Consider the following 14,840-nt stretch of genomic DNA (forward strand, 5'->3'; position numbering starts at 1 on the left):
ATCCCTGGGAAGCCGCCTCTTTATGGGGATACTTCTCCTCATTGCTGGGTTTCACATGTGGCTGGCACCTCCCCTTCATGGGGCTGGCCTAGGTTAGACCTGCCTTCACTTAAGTCATGGAATCATCCCCTTCATGGGGATCGATGTGCTTAGAGCTGTGGTTCTCATGTGCCTGGCAAGCCGCCTCTTCATGGGGATGGCTATGTATCGATCTGTATTTAACCCATCCCTGGGAAGCCGCCTCTTTATGGGGATACTTCTCCTCATTGCTGGGTTTCACATGTGGCTGGCACCTCCCCTTCATGGGGTGGCCAAGTTAGACCTGCCTTCACTTAAGTCATGGAATCATCCCCTTCATGGGGATCGATGTGCTTAGAGCTGTGGTTCTCATATGCCTGGCAAGCCGCCTCTTCATGGGGATGGCTATGTATCGATCTGTATTTAACCCATCCCTGGGAAGCCTCCTCTTTACAAAATTTATATACCACTCCTCATTAGATGATTTCGGAGTGGTGAACAACATGATAAAAGAATAGAACAACAGGTTGAAAGAGTAAAAACATTTTTTTGAAGTATCCTCTCTATGGGGATACTTTTCCGCATTGCTGCGTTTCACACATGGCTGGCAACTCCCCTTCATGGGGCTGGTCTAGGTTGGACTTGCCATCACATTGGTCACAGAATTGTCCTCTTCATGGGGATTGCTGTGGTTAGGGCTGTGGTCCTCACATGCCTGGCAAGCCGCCTCTTCATGGGGCTGGCTATGTGTCGATCTCTGTTTAGCACATGCCTGGGAAGCGGCCCCTTTTGGGGATACCTCTCCTCATTGCTGGGTTAGTCACATGGCTGGCAACTCCCCTTCATGGGGCTGGCCTAGGTTACGCCTGCCTTCACATACCCCGCCATATTGCTGGGATTCACAGATGTTTGGCAACCTTCCCATTCATGGGGATGTTTCAACTTTGAGCTGGGGTTCACACATCCCAGGAAACCACTTCTTTGTGGGGATGGTTCAGTTTCAAGCTCTGTTGAACACATTTGTGGGAAGCCTCCTTCATACCTCCCCACCTTGCTGGGTTTCAGGCATGCGTGGCAAGTCCATTTTATGGGACCCCCTCAGCTTGGAGATGTAATTCACATATGCATGGGAAGTCTCCCCTCCTTGGCTGGCTTTGTTGGGTCAGACCTGCGAGAGAATTTGCCCCTTCATGTGGAGATCTTGGCTTCTTGCTGAGGTCCACAGATATCACTCAGGTCTCACCTCTGAGGGATGGCTCACTTTAGAGCTGCGTTAAACACATGCTAGGGAAACCTGCCCTTCACGGGGGTGGCTCAGTTTATTACTGTGGAGCACTAAAAGGGTCCAGGCTGGACGGGCCTACTGGGATGCAAGAGTCCACTGATGAGGAGGAAGAACCAGCCCTGCAGGAATTGTTAAATCTTTTTTTCTTTTCGAATTGCTGCTTTCGCTGCTACGGAGCGTCAAAAGGGTCACGGTGCCAGGAAGTGTTCGAAGGGTCAAGGTACCACAGCGCCTCGGAAGGGTCAAAGCTAGAAGGTCGTCCTCATGAGCAGGAAGAACCCACTGTGAGTACTAATGAGCCAGACTCAGTTCAGCTGTGGCTACGTGACCACTGAGCTCTCGGTCTCCCCCATGCCTTTGCTCTGTGGGGAGCTTCTACACAGCTCTTCTCCAGGCCAGGCCAAAGAGTAGTTCAGGCACTTAGTCTGTTCCCCATCTCTCCCCCCAGCCCCGCCCCGGCCTTACTAAAAATAAAACAAAAACACTAGAGCAAGAAGCCCTATTGAGATCCAGCTTCAGTCTGAGGGAGATCTGAAAAGTCAGGTCCCTCTGTGACCTTCTTCTGTGTAATTGTGCGTTTTCACCCCTCAGCCCCAGCCTGTCTGTCTCCTCCACGTACGGACCCAGGATACTGCTTTGGCTGGGCCGGCCGAAGACCACATGGGCGCTTCCTCTACTTCCCCGTCGTGGACACACTGAAGGGACAGCGCGATGCAGCTTCCGTTCTAGGGATGTGTGGAAATATTGCTGTTACCACAGGCCAGCCTCACTGTCCTTTCTTAGCTTAGTCCTGGGGTTCACACATGCCTTGACAGACTGTGTTTAATCGGACTGTCTCATTTCAGAGATAGGGTTCACACATGCCAGGTGACCCTCCTCTTCATGGGGATGGCTGTGCTCTGAGCTGTTCACACAATCCTGGAAATCTTCCCCTTCATGGGGCTGCGTCAGCTCAGACCCGGTGTTCACACATGCTAGAAAGGCCTCTCCTTTGCAGGGATGGCTCATTTTAGACCTGCGTTTCACACATCCCTGGGAAGCCTCCTCTTTATGGGGATACTACTCCTCATTGCTGCACACATGGCTGGCAACTCCCCTTCATGGGGCGGGCCTAGGTTGGACCTGCCTTCACTCAAGTCATGGAATCGTCCTTTTCACAGCTATTGCTGTGCTCAGAGCTTGGGTTCTGACATGCCTGCAATGTCTCCTCTTCACGGGGAAATCTCTGCTTATTCCTGAAAGAGAATCTGTGGCACCTTAAAGACTAACTGTTCTTTTTTACGAAGGTACGAGCTTTCATGGGCCTAACCCACTTAGTCAGATGCAGGAATGGAGAGGGACAAGATGGAAAAGTCAGCGGCAGCTAGGTCGAAAGCAACCATTGCATTTCAATTGAAAGGGACGTCTAATAAGGGAAGTGAACGGCAAGATGGGACCTGGGCTCTGCACACTGTAATGACTCTCCCATTCAGACGATCCCTTCAAGCCAAGTTTCAAGGTGTGGAACGTAACAATGAATGTCAGGTGTGGGGCTTCATGCTGAATTCTGTCTGTGTTGTTTCTCTGTTGCAAGGCAGCCACTTGGAGGATTGTCACTGAATGACCTGAAACGTTGAAAGGCTCCTCCACAGGTTTGCTGGTAGCCGTGTTAGTTGCAAGGATGGGTCACAGTGTTGTTGCCTGTTTAGTGTGGTCCTGTAGGGTTGAGTCTGTCAGAGGGACAGGAACAAATACGGTTGTATGGCAGGGCCTGGCTGTAGACAATGGATTGCGTGGTGTGTCCAGGTCGGTAGCCTGGGGCATGCAGGGATGCATAGTGGTCTGTGGGCTTTTGGTACGGTGAGGTATTTCTGTGTCCATTGTGGAGCTGTACAGTGGTGTCCAGTTGTGTCCCTGGCAAACCTGTGGAGGAGCCTTTCAGTGTTTCAGGTCATTCGGTAACAGACCTCAAAGTGGCTGTCTTGCAACAGAGAAACTCCAGAGACAGAATTCAGCATGAGACTTCAGAGTGGACATTCCTTGTTCAAGTTCCACACCTTGGAACTTGCTTGACCAGATGGTCCGAATTGCTGAGTCATTACAGCGTGTAGAGTCCAGGTCCCATCATGCACTTCACTTTCCTTAATATTGTAGGACTTTCAAATTTCCTTCATTTGGAATGGAACGTGTCCCTTCTGCCTACCTGGCACTGACTCTTCCATTTTGTTCCTCTCCATTCCTGCACCCGACAAAGTGGGTTTGGCCCACGGAAGCTCGTGCCTTAGCAACAGAACACGGTTAGTCTTCAAGGTGCCACAGACTCTTCTTTGTTTTCACACCCCAGACTAAGATGGCTGCCTTTTAATTTTAATTTTAGACCTGTGTTTCACACCATCCCTGGGAAGCCGCCTCTTTATGGGGATACTTCTCCTCATTGCTGGGTTTCACATGTGGCTGGCACCTCCCCTTCATGGGGGTGGTCTAGGTTAGACCTGCCTTCACTTAAGTCATGGAATCATCCCCTTCAGTTAGAAATGCCAGGGTGGCCTCTCCTTAAAGGCTATGGCTCCATTTATTGTCAGGCTTGACCCTTGCTGGTGTTCACACGTAGTTGGTAGTCCTCCTTTGGATGGGGATTGCTCAGCGTAGAGCTGAGTTTAAAAGTTGCCAGACACACCTCCTCTTTATTGGGATGTGTTAGCTTAGAACTGTGTTTCTCATGTGCCTGGCAAGCTGCCTCTTCATGGGATGGCTCTTTCTTGAGCTGGAGTTCACACATCCCTGCTACTCTTCCCCTTCATGGGGATGGCTTAGCTCATTCCTGGGGCTCAGAATGTCTCTCAAGCACCCCCTTGATGGCCTTGCTCAGCTTAAATCTGCGCGTTACACATGAATGACAAGTGTCAAGATGACAGCCGGCCCAGAGACGTCCTTACCAACATTTGTTAATGGAGCTATAAAAGATAAGATACTGCAGGCAACGAGCATTCAGAGGAACACGGAATAGGAATGCAGCAGTTCACAATTCTTTCAGGACCTATGCCTCAAAACCTTGCAGCCTCATCGGTCGCAGCATTTTCACAGAAACAATGCAGTCAGCAAACATCAACTACTGCTGGGGCTTCCCATGAAAGCTGATCATTTCTAAAGATATCACCAGTGTAATAAGCTCCAGAGCAAGAGTGAGTTGAGTTGACCTTCAGCCCATCCTACCTGGATGAAACCAAGTGCAGCTGAGACAGAACAGGGCTGGGGAAGTCGGGGAAGCCTAAAGAGCAGGAAAGAAAGCAGCTTTACACACCTCAGAACTTGGAGAAAAGAGCAGAAGAGGACTGACAGAACAATGGAAGGCAGCAAGGACGCCTTGAAGAAGCTATTGGACTCCCAGTCATAATGACCTGTCTTGTATGTGAGAAAGCTATGTAGGCCTTACTCCTACCTTATGGTGAGCTGGGGTTCCTAGCTCTGAGTGGTGGAAAGGCTCCAAGCCCTGTCTTCTGGTGCAAGAGGGGGCTGAAAGCACTCTGAGGGTTTGTAATTTTGAAGGTGATCATTACTTGATAATAGGAAAAACTCTCTATGGCTCCAGCCACTTGGGGACGATAATGTGTTGCATGACCCACTGCTTATCTTGTTCATTCTCGTTGTCTAATGAGATCCTTTTTTTTGCTCCCTCCCCTTCCTCCTTCCTCTCCTCTTGCCTGTGCAACAAACATGTGGTCTCTCCAGAGGGGAAGCCATTAACCATATCTCATGCCTTTGCGCACTTATACTCACACACCCAGCTTTGTGGGGTGCTTGTAGTTAAACAGTGTTGGCTTTTCTCATGATGTGACTTAAAGCATGAATAAAGTAAGTTGAATCAAACTTCTAAATTAGCTCTAGCCTCCATTTATTGCCTCCAGTGCTAAGTGCGGTGTTGCCGTGCATTTGCTATATAAAGCCACTCTGCTGGAAGTCACACCACACTTTCCATCCATTAACAGAACCAGGTTTGTAATTACTTCCCAGGAAGGCGAAAAAACAAAACAAAAAAACAACTTAAGCTGATTCTCAAAGGCAGAGAAAGATATGCATTGCACGTAAGGACAACCCAGAGTACAGGTCGTGATTGAATCGTAGGTTGTGGTTATGTGCGAGCCCTGCGCTATGGATTAACAGAGTTGTTAACCATGAACAATCCAGAGCTCACAACCCACCAACAAACGATGGGTTCCCTTCCTGCTTTGTGCATGGCTAACACATGACACACATAGCAACGTACGATTGAGCCTCCACTCAACCTATCCTCTGGGTTGTCATCACGTGTGAGTAACGTGCCAATGACGACGAAGCTGCAAAGGGAGCAGACAATGGAAGAGGGAATTCTAAAAGGTCGAGGCTGCCAAGGAGAACATATCAGATGCACAAGGAGAGTTTTCTTCACTAACTGGTAAGTTCTTGTGGCTCTGTGTTCTCGGCAGCCTCGACCTTCTAGAATTGCACTGTCTGCTCCAGTTGCAGCTTCTTTGGCAACTGGCACGTTATTCACACAAACTCACGTATACCTGACACTAGAACAAGGGACTTGATCCAGAGAGACTGTGCTGCAATAGAAGATGTCGTAGGGAAGCGTTGGTTTATGATATAATTTGTGGAGGGAAAACCTTCACCTTCCGGTCTTTCTGTGTCAAGCAAATGTGTGAAGCTCCTCAGCATGGGTGGGCACGGAAGGCGTTCCCCCTCTGGCCAAATCAAACCGAGGTTAAGGGGAAGTTTACAGTGTTTGTTGTTAATGTGTTAATGTAATTATTACAGGGGAGTCAGTATTCAGAGGGGAAAAACTGATTCCTATACACACCCCATTTGAATCCATTGACTAGTAATATGGGTTGAATGGAGATTCTGTCATTGTAAACCTCCCAAAGCAAATCAAAATAAACTATTTCCCCCCGATTAACCCATAAAAGCCATGAAAAATTGGACCAGCATTAACCTCTCTTGGCTGGGTGGAGGTGGTGAAAGTGACCAGACTTCCCAGACTCATAGCTATTTCAGGTTCTGCCCATGGCAGTCCCACATAAATGGTTAAGAAACTGGCAGGACATTGTAAACGAATTTATTCATAATAAATATAGAAAGATTTTTTTAAAAAGATCTTAGACATTTCAAAAATGGAGGAATAGGCATATCAAATATACAACTATACTTTGAGGCATTCCACATTAAGCAGGTGATAAACCATATGAACAAAGAATGCCACTGGATAGATATGGAATATAAGAATTAGCAAAAATAAATGCAAGGCCTCTCCTTTGCAATTTCCACAGCAAAAGATCTGGAGGTGATTACTAATCCCTTCTTGCATCTAGCACACTCAAAACTTGTAGAAAATGGCAACATATTATCCCCATTTGTTTTCCCTCTGACTACATCCGAGTGTTTATGACTGACAAACGTTCTCAATTTAGCACCTAGAAATAGGTCAGCTTATTTAGGTTAATGGATTTCTTTGTGGAAGTTACCTCCATTTCCAGGACAATAGCCATTTCCAGGACTTGTTGACTTGCTCCCTCTGGAGACCAATCCAATAAATACCCTTTTCCACATAGCGCCTTATAAAAGCCTTAATAATTAAAAATACGTATAGTTCAAAATCTACCTTAAGCCATCTTTAACGCTGAAGCGTTCGGTGTTTTGAGGTGCAATGTAACTTTTCATATTGCATTTTATCATGTTGCATTTTTATGGTTTTAATTGTTGTGAGCTGCCCAGAGAGCTTCAGCTATTGGGCAATATAGAAATGTAATAAGCACGCTAGAGAAGAAAGGGGCCCTAGATCAGTGGTAGAGCCCCTGCTTGGTACACAGGTCCCCTGTTCAATCCCCAGCCAGCACAAAGGCATTAGATCTGAATGTGAATGAAAAGCCCACAAGCTTTCTAACAAATAGTGTGGATGAAAATGGTCATGGCCACTGCAAGAATCTGGAGGTCCAGGTGCAGTGACGGATCCAGAAGCATCTCAAGGCTATGAGGCCGAGAGCTTTTCTACATGAGGCTATTAATGGCTGTATCTACTTTCAGTATCATCGCAGAACTGAGATCTGAGCTCTACACAAAGAGCTTTTCCTTTCTTGCTTTTGCACACCAGAACCTCTAGGTGGTGCTGTGGTATCACAGAATAGCACAAATACACAAGTAGGAAACTACCCTTTCTTTTGCCTTCAGAAATAATACCCCATTTCCCCCACTCTAAAAAAACACAGGAAAGGGCTCTTAAAAAACAGTAGTGACCACGGAGGATCACAGTGTCACATCAAGAACCTTTAAACAGCCGTGAATAAGGAATCACAAGTACGCAATAAATGCCTTGTGTAGAAAAGGTTTCAGTGACCAAGTGCTGTTGAATACTATCCTTGCCTCCTCTCTAGATTGCAAGCCCCATCAGCCACCATTGCCTTCACCCTGGTCTGGACTCAACTACAACTGGCTTCTCCATATCTAGGTCCCTATCCCAGCTGACAGGGCTGTGACGTATGGAATCGTTCTGCAAAACAGTGCTGCCATATCTTTAAGGGATACTTTCCGGTTCCTTGGGCTGGAGAAAGAGGAAGGTGTGTGCGCAGTAGGTCTGTTTTGGTTTTAGGGTTTGCTGGTTTTGCTATTCTTCCAATACATTGGTCCTTGGTCTTCAAATAAAATTAGCAGAAACCTTAGGCCATCTTTGGTGTGAGGCATATACTCAAAGTCCCATCAACCTCCAGGGTCTTCTCCATCTGGGATGTCTCTTTATCTGAATCGTCACGGCCTTGCTAAGCAAGTACGCATCAGATACCCTAAAGCAGCCTTCCTCAACCTAGTACCTCCAGGTGTTTGGGACGACAACTCCCAGAGTTCGTGGCCAGTGGCCAGGCTGGCTGGAGCTGATGGGAGTTGAAGTCCAAAACAGCTGGAGAACACCAGGCTGGGGAATCCTGGACCAGCATTTTCCAACCTGGGGTCTCCAGATATTGTTGGGTTACAACTCCTATCCTCTCAAAGCCCGCTGGGCTTCCCACGAGGCATCTTCCCATGCCGGCTGAAGATAATGGGAATGGTAGTCCAACATCAGCTGTAGGGCCTAGGTTGGAAAACCTGCGCTAGACAAAATTTGAAGGGCTCTCACCATTTCCGCTTGCGTGTCCAGCGTCACCAGGCTGCCTCCGTAGACAGAGCAATTCCTCCGGCTGAAGTTCCAGCCCCTTGCAATAACAGAGGCCAAGTAGCAATGTCCTGTGTTCTTTCGCCAACCTTGAGGGCAGGAATTGACTTCTGACAGGCCTGGAGCAGTGGGCAAACATGTTGGCCCACTTACTGAAAGAAATAGAAACCAGTCCTTGGCATGTTTTATCAACACCAACACCTGGAGCTCTGGAGAGAATTAGAAAATTTCCTAGGCTCATCGAGAGCAGGGGTGCAGAACCTCTTTCAGCCCGAGGGCCACATTCCATTTTGGAGAAGCTCCGAAGGCCCCCGCAAAAAGCCTCGCTGGCCAAGGCCTCCCTGCCATCACCCGCCACGCACAAGGGCTGGGGGTGGCTCTGTTTGACATCTCGGGCGACCGCCAGATGGACCTGCAGCGGCCCTCGAGCGTGGCACTCTGTGGCAGCGCTGCCCCGCTCTCCCCGCGTGTGTGCTGTCCGTCCGCGTCCTGCTCGGACAGGCCCCCTTCCCGACTCACCCGCTGGGTGGGCGCGCGCTCTCGCCCGGCCTGCCCCTTGCCCACCCGCCGGCCCGGCCTGTGGCACTTGCATACGGCTTTGAGGTGCTGCGGACTGGGCTGGCACCAAGCGCTGCCTTTCACTGCGCAACGGTGCTTGGGGCTGCTGCTCATTGTGCCTCCCCCGCTCAACGTGCTGCCGGCCCCCACCCTGCCCATAAAGGGGGGGGAGCAAAGAGATGGAAGAAGAAAGTGGGGGGATGGGAGGGTGCCAACCGCGAGGGGGTGATGCCAGAACCATGCGCACACATATGCATGCATGACATTCTGTGAACGAGACAGGGCGCTCAAGTAATCAAAGCCTCGTCTGGAAGCGGCACCCAGGCGCGAGGAAGGAGGAGAGCCCCACGCGCCACTCCTCCGCGCCCCAGCTCTCTCCCACGCGTTCCTGCACCCAAGGGGGGGGGAGAACAGCTGCAAAGATTTCTTGAAATGGAAAGCGGCTTTGTGAATCCTCAGAGGCATGCTCGCTCGCTGTCTGTGTGAGAGTGTTTGTGTCTGGGCTGGCCTGTATCAAGTCTCCCCGAAAAAGAAAGAACGTTATCTTACGGTCTGTATGGCCAGAGAGGGAAGCAGTGCTGTGCCGAAAAATTCTCCCTGACCAACATATTTTTTGAACCTTTTCATTCAATTTGATAAAAAAGAAATAGCGTTTGCAAAGGAATTCAGTGGCAAAGACAATTTTGGAAAAATTCTCCAGGGTCGGGTTTGAGTTTCACGTGCTTACCTTACGTGGGAGGTGGCCAAGGAGTGTGCGCAAGCGTCCTGTTTCTCGTTGTACAATTGTCTCCCCGGCACCCTGTAGCCTCCTTGGCTTCCCACACTTCAATCAAGGCCCAGGGGAAGACATCATGAGGAAATTCCTCCCATAGGGCTTTTTCAGCTCAGGAAGTGCAGGCAGCCTGGGAGGCTGCAGAGCAATGGAGAGGTGTGTAATAGAAACAGAACACACACACACTGTACCCCTGGCTGCCTCTCAGTGTGTAAGCTCAAAAACATCACTAACATGAATTATCGATCACACTGAAAATGAGGCAGGACGATGGAAGCCTCTTTCATGGGGGAGGGCAACTTCGAGGAAATGGGAGGACAGGTTTTGGCTCAGCAGTAGCTCCACCTCTTCCCTGGAGCTGAATGCAGCTCTGCCCCCCTCACACCTGGATGCAAAATGGGGGCCACCTTGCCGACACCGTTGATGCTGTGGCTGCTTGCAGCAGCAGCACAAAAGACGCTCGAGCCAGCAGCAGGAGTGGCCAGCTTGCGGCCTTCCAGATGGCTTGGCTCACAGCTACCCCCATAATCCCTGCTGGATCAGGCCAAGGGTCCACCTCATCCAGCATTCTGTTCACACAGCAGCCAACCTGCTGCCCCAGTGGGAAGTCCACAAGGAGGACATGAGCGCAACAGCACCCACCTGTGTTGTGTTACAGACTGGAGGAGGAATAACTCTTCCTATTGGGAATGAAGACAAAGGAACCTTAAGAACTTCAGAAGAGCCCTGATGGATCAGGCCGAGGGTCCATCTCGTCCAGCATTCTGTTCCCACAGTGGCTTACCAGCTGCCCACAGGAAACCCACAAGCAGGACATGAGTGCAACAGCGCCCTCCTGCCCATGGTCCCCGAGTGTACATACTGCCTCTGATACTGGAGACAGCGTGTAGCCACCAGGACTAGTAGCCACTGATAGCCTTCTCCTCCAGGAATTTGTCTAACCCCCTTTTAAAGCCATCCAAATGAGTGGCCATCACCAGGTCTTGTGGGAGCAAATTCCATAGTTTAACTCTGCGCTGTGTGAAGGACTTCCTTTGATCTGTCCTGAATCTCCCACCAACCACCCTCATGGGACAATCCCCTTGGGTTCCTGGTATTATGAGAGAAGGAGAGAAACATCTCCCTATCCACTTTCTCCACACCAAGCATAATTTTGTACACCTCTACCGTATCTCCCCTAACCCGCCTTTTTTCCAAGCTAAACAATCCCAGCTGTTGTAACCTTTCCTCACAGGGACCCCCCTTGATCATTTCAGTTGCCCTTTTGGATAGTTTTTCCAGCCCTTCAATACCGTGTTTGAGGTGCGGTGGCCAGAACCGTACACAGTTTCCCAACTGTGGTCGCACTACAGATTTGCATAAGGGCAGTATAACATTGGAAGTGGTATTTTTGCCGCCTTTCTTAATTATGCCTAACATGGAATTTGCCTTTCTTAGAGCAGCCGCACATTTTTGCAGTGGTGACTCCTGGCCAACGGGGGGGGGGGGGGGGGAGGTCAGCAGAGGCAGAGCCAAGGTGTCATCGGAGGCAGGGCCAACACTGGGCAGAGGAGCTTTCAAAGATATAAAAGTTGGCTGGCCAGCCAACCATCCAGCAGAGTTGTGTGTGTGTGTGTGTTTGTTTTTTAAAGGCATAACATTGTGCAAATGATCTAAAGGCAGGTTTCTGATCTCTCCACACACAGGAGAAAAGAAAAAAAAAATCCTAAAGGAGAGGCCAGTGTGCCATCTCCACAGGCTCACATACAGGAGCAAAGATGCGGGGTGGGGGAGGAGAGAGCCACGCACACAGATTAGACAGGAAGAAACACTTAAGAAACAAACGCACCTAAAATCGCCGTTATTTTGGTTTAACTATAATGGCATTCAGCACCGGTTCATTTTCATTGGCAGGGCAGCTTTAAAAAGCTCAACAACACTGCGGGTTGTATCTTTTGCATGCAAGACAATCCAGGTGAGGGTCAGTAGTTCCAGAGGATGTTAACAACCATGTATTAGTTTTAGAGGTTCATGTTTTTATGACCACTTTGAAATCTGCATATGACCTCATATACAGTGGGATATAAATGGAATCCTCCTCCTTATGGGACATCACTGGGGTGAGGTGGGGGCCAAATCTGCTTCCTGCCCCAGCAGCCCCGCCTACAGAGAATCCAGCCTGCTTCTATCTGTCTTGCACTTGCTGAGTCTCAAGCAGGGCTGACGACTGACCAGGAAACTGACTAGTTTGCCCATTGTAGCACATGCTTTAGAAGCAGCTTGATTTGCAGAACGCTGCAAAGCAAAGCTTTTCACACCATGGAAAGAAGCACAACCGCTCGCTAATGTCCACGTATCATGTTAAGGGACCAGGAGCAGACTCTGGTTTAAAAGTTGGCAACCTCGCACTCAGGTGTGGGGGACCTGGCAGAGGATGCAGAAATGTGCTACGGCCTGCTTAAGAGATCTCCACAAGAGTCAAGGAATAAGAAGGTTGCCCAAGGCGAGCCCCTGAAGGAAAGCTGCAGCACCTTTGTGTGAAATAAATCAGTTGAATTGGTCCCAAACCTAAAAGGAAATTCCCCAGATACAAAAATCAATAGTATATAAACATCACAGGTATCACAGGTGTTGAACCTCAGGCCTGCGAGCCAAATCTGCCACACCTTGGGCCCTAATCCAGCCTTCTGTGGTTCCCCAGACGGACACGCCCCCTTCTCCTGGACCCCACCGCCTTTCCCCTGGCTTCCCAGCTTTTGCAGTCGTCGTCCCCCCGCCCCTTCTAAAAGGTTGGCATGCCTCTCCTACGGTTTAGTGATTGGCAGTAATAAGAGCTTTAAGTTCAAATAGGGTGGCTTTTTTTACCCTGTCCTTTTTGCTTTACCCCCCTTTTGCCTTTCAACAAACAAAGCCCTTCTGCCATACCCCTTTTTGCCATAGCCCTTTGCCTTTACCACTGGAATGTGGCCCCTGAAAACTTCTCTGAAACTGAGTTCAGCCCTTGAGCTGAAAGAGGTTGAACATCCCTGATACACAGAGACGGTTCTACTGTAGTAACCCAGTGCTACCCAGCTTTTCCGCTGCTGAATGCTCCCTTGAGAGGACCAGTAACTCAGTGGTAGCTCCAGTTAAAAGGGTCAGGCAAAAGACGATGTGAAAGGCACCCCGGAGAACCACTACCAGTCAGAGCAGAAAATACTGAGTTGGATGGATAAACAGAGGGACGTGGTATACAGCACTGTCCTCAGTTCCTAGGAACGGCTGTGCTTACCTGTACATCGCGAGACCCTCGCTATCTGGGACGTCAGCCGTGATATCAGCATACTGGATCATCCTACCAGAAATCAGAAGATAGGTCAAAACACATCCCTTCAGGGCACAACCCTATGCGCATTTGGACAGAAAAAAGTCCGACAACTCCCAACTTTTTTCTGCCTAAACATGCATAGGATTGTTCCCTTTCTTGGTTTTGCAGCAACAGACTAACACAGCTACCCTTCTGGAACCTGACCAAAATGAAATCTTTACCATAATTCAGTCTGCCCCCAAAAGCTTCTGCCCTCCAGATGTGTTGCACTACAACTTCCATCGTTCCCAGCCGGCAGGGCCAATGCTTGGGGACGATGGAGGCTGTAGTCCCAAACATCTGGAGGGCACCGGCATGGGAAAGGCCACTTTAGGAGGCAATCCTATGCATGTTTAGACAGAAAAAAAGTCCTACAACCCCCAGCATTCCCCAGCCAGCCATGGTGGCTGGGGAATGCTGGGAGTTGTAGGACTTTTTTTTTCTGTCTAAACATGCATAGGATTGCATCCTAAAGCGGATTAAGCAACTTGTGAATTACCTTGCAGAAGGGGACTCTTGATGGGTTGACTATGCTAGGTGGGGATGATGGGACTTGGGGCCCAATACGTCTGGAAAACACCAGATTGGGGCAGGCTGCCATAAATAGCGTAATATCAGCGACTAATATCACAGGGTCCCTCCCTGAGCCCACTCCCACAACAGACTACCATAAATCATGCATTACTGGCTACCCCTTAATAATACACACATCTCTCAACCCCCCCCCATTACCCCCTTGGCGTAAATAGTGTAATAGCCGCCACCCCCTGTTAGCACAAGGCCAAGAAATGAAGGGGCCCCGATCCCCCCAAAAAAGTGCCTTTACCGTAAATAATCCAATAATGTCGCCTCCAAAATTAGAACGGGGTCCTGTCGAAATAAACCCCACTTCTGGACGGGGAGGGAGTGGGGGGGGGGTCCCGCAAACCGTTGGTCGTAAGAAATCGCCCACACCGACCATCGCTTTTAGGAGCTGGGGGGCATTTAAAATCGGAAACTTCCGCTCGGTCCGGCGGGCTCAGAATCCCTCCCGGAAGCGCGCCCCCGCTCTGTTCGTTCCGGCCTCAAAGAGTTCCTACCTTTCTTTCCCCGGTCTCCTGCCATCGCCTCTGCTCCCCTCTAGCGGCGGGACGCGGCGTTGCGTCGCCGCAGGGAAAAGCGTGGGGCGTCACCCAGTGGCGGCTGGTGGCTCCGATTTCGGTGGGGGCGCGGACCCGCTCCGGGTTTCAGTCAGACCCAGTCGGAACTCTAAAGGAGCTGTCCGAGGTGCTGAACCCAGTCCCCAAAACGCGTGTGTGAAGAAGCACTCCCTTTTGTCAGTCCTGAATCCATTGCCCATCAGTTTCATCGGGACATTCTGAATTAGGAGCAGAGGGGGTTTGCAGTTTGGATGGTGAAGATGCTGAGAATTCTGTTGAGGATCCTCGGTCCTCAGCACACAGCTGCAGCTGCCTGGGGTCAAGGGAATATTCAACCCGCTCAAGTCTGGTGTGTATTCCCCCATCACTATTGCATGAAAATCCCCTTTGCACGTTTACTTAAAAACAGTGGTGGGGAACTGGCTCTGTAAATGCTGCTGGACTACAACTCCCATTTTCCCTCACCGTTGGCTATGCTGGCTATGACTGATGGGAGTTCATTTATTCATTTGCAACATTTATACCCTGCTCTTTAGCCCCAAAGGCCAAAGAGCAGCTTACACAGTTAATTGAAGTGTGGGAAG

At 49.7% G+C, this 14,840-nt stretch overlaps 1 long non-coding RNA gene across 2 annotated transcripts; it reads right to left on the minus strand.

Moving 5' to 3' along the window:
- Positions 1 to 1,534: 1,534 nt before the first annotated feature.
- LOC146335314 (uncharacterized) lies at positions 1,535 to 14,168 on the minus strand. 2 transcript variants are annotated; one of them, XR_014786067.1, is made up of 4 exons: positions 13,944 to 14,125; positions 13,043 to 13,105; positions 8,427 to 8,614; positions 1,535 to 4,550 (listed from the first exon to the last, which is right to left on the minus strand). It is a non-coding gene; the product is annotated as an uncharacterized LOC146335314 (long non-coding RNA). The 2 variants fall into 2 exon arrangements; XR_014786066.1 differs by having other exon boundaries at positions 1,535 to 8,614; positions 13,944 to 14,168.
- Positions 14,169 to 14,840: the final 672 nt, after the last annotated feature.

This window comes from Heloderma suspectum, chromosome 15, assembly GCF_057233095.1.
Source record: "Heloderma suspectum isolate Gila_16-S chromosome 15, 16-S_ref, whole genome shotgun sequence".
Taxonomy (NCBI): Eukaryota; Metazoa; Chordata; class Lepidosauria; order Squamata; family Helodermatidae; genus Heloderma; species Heloderma suspectum.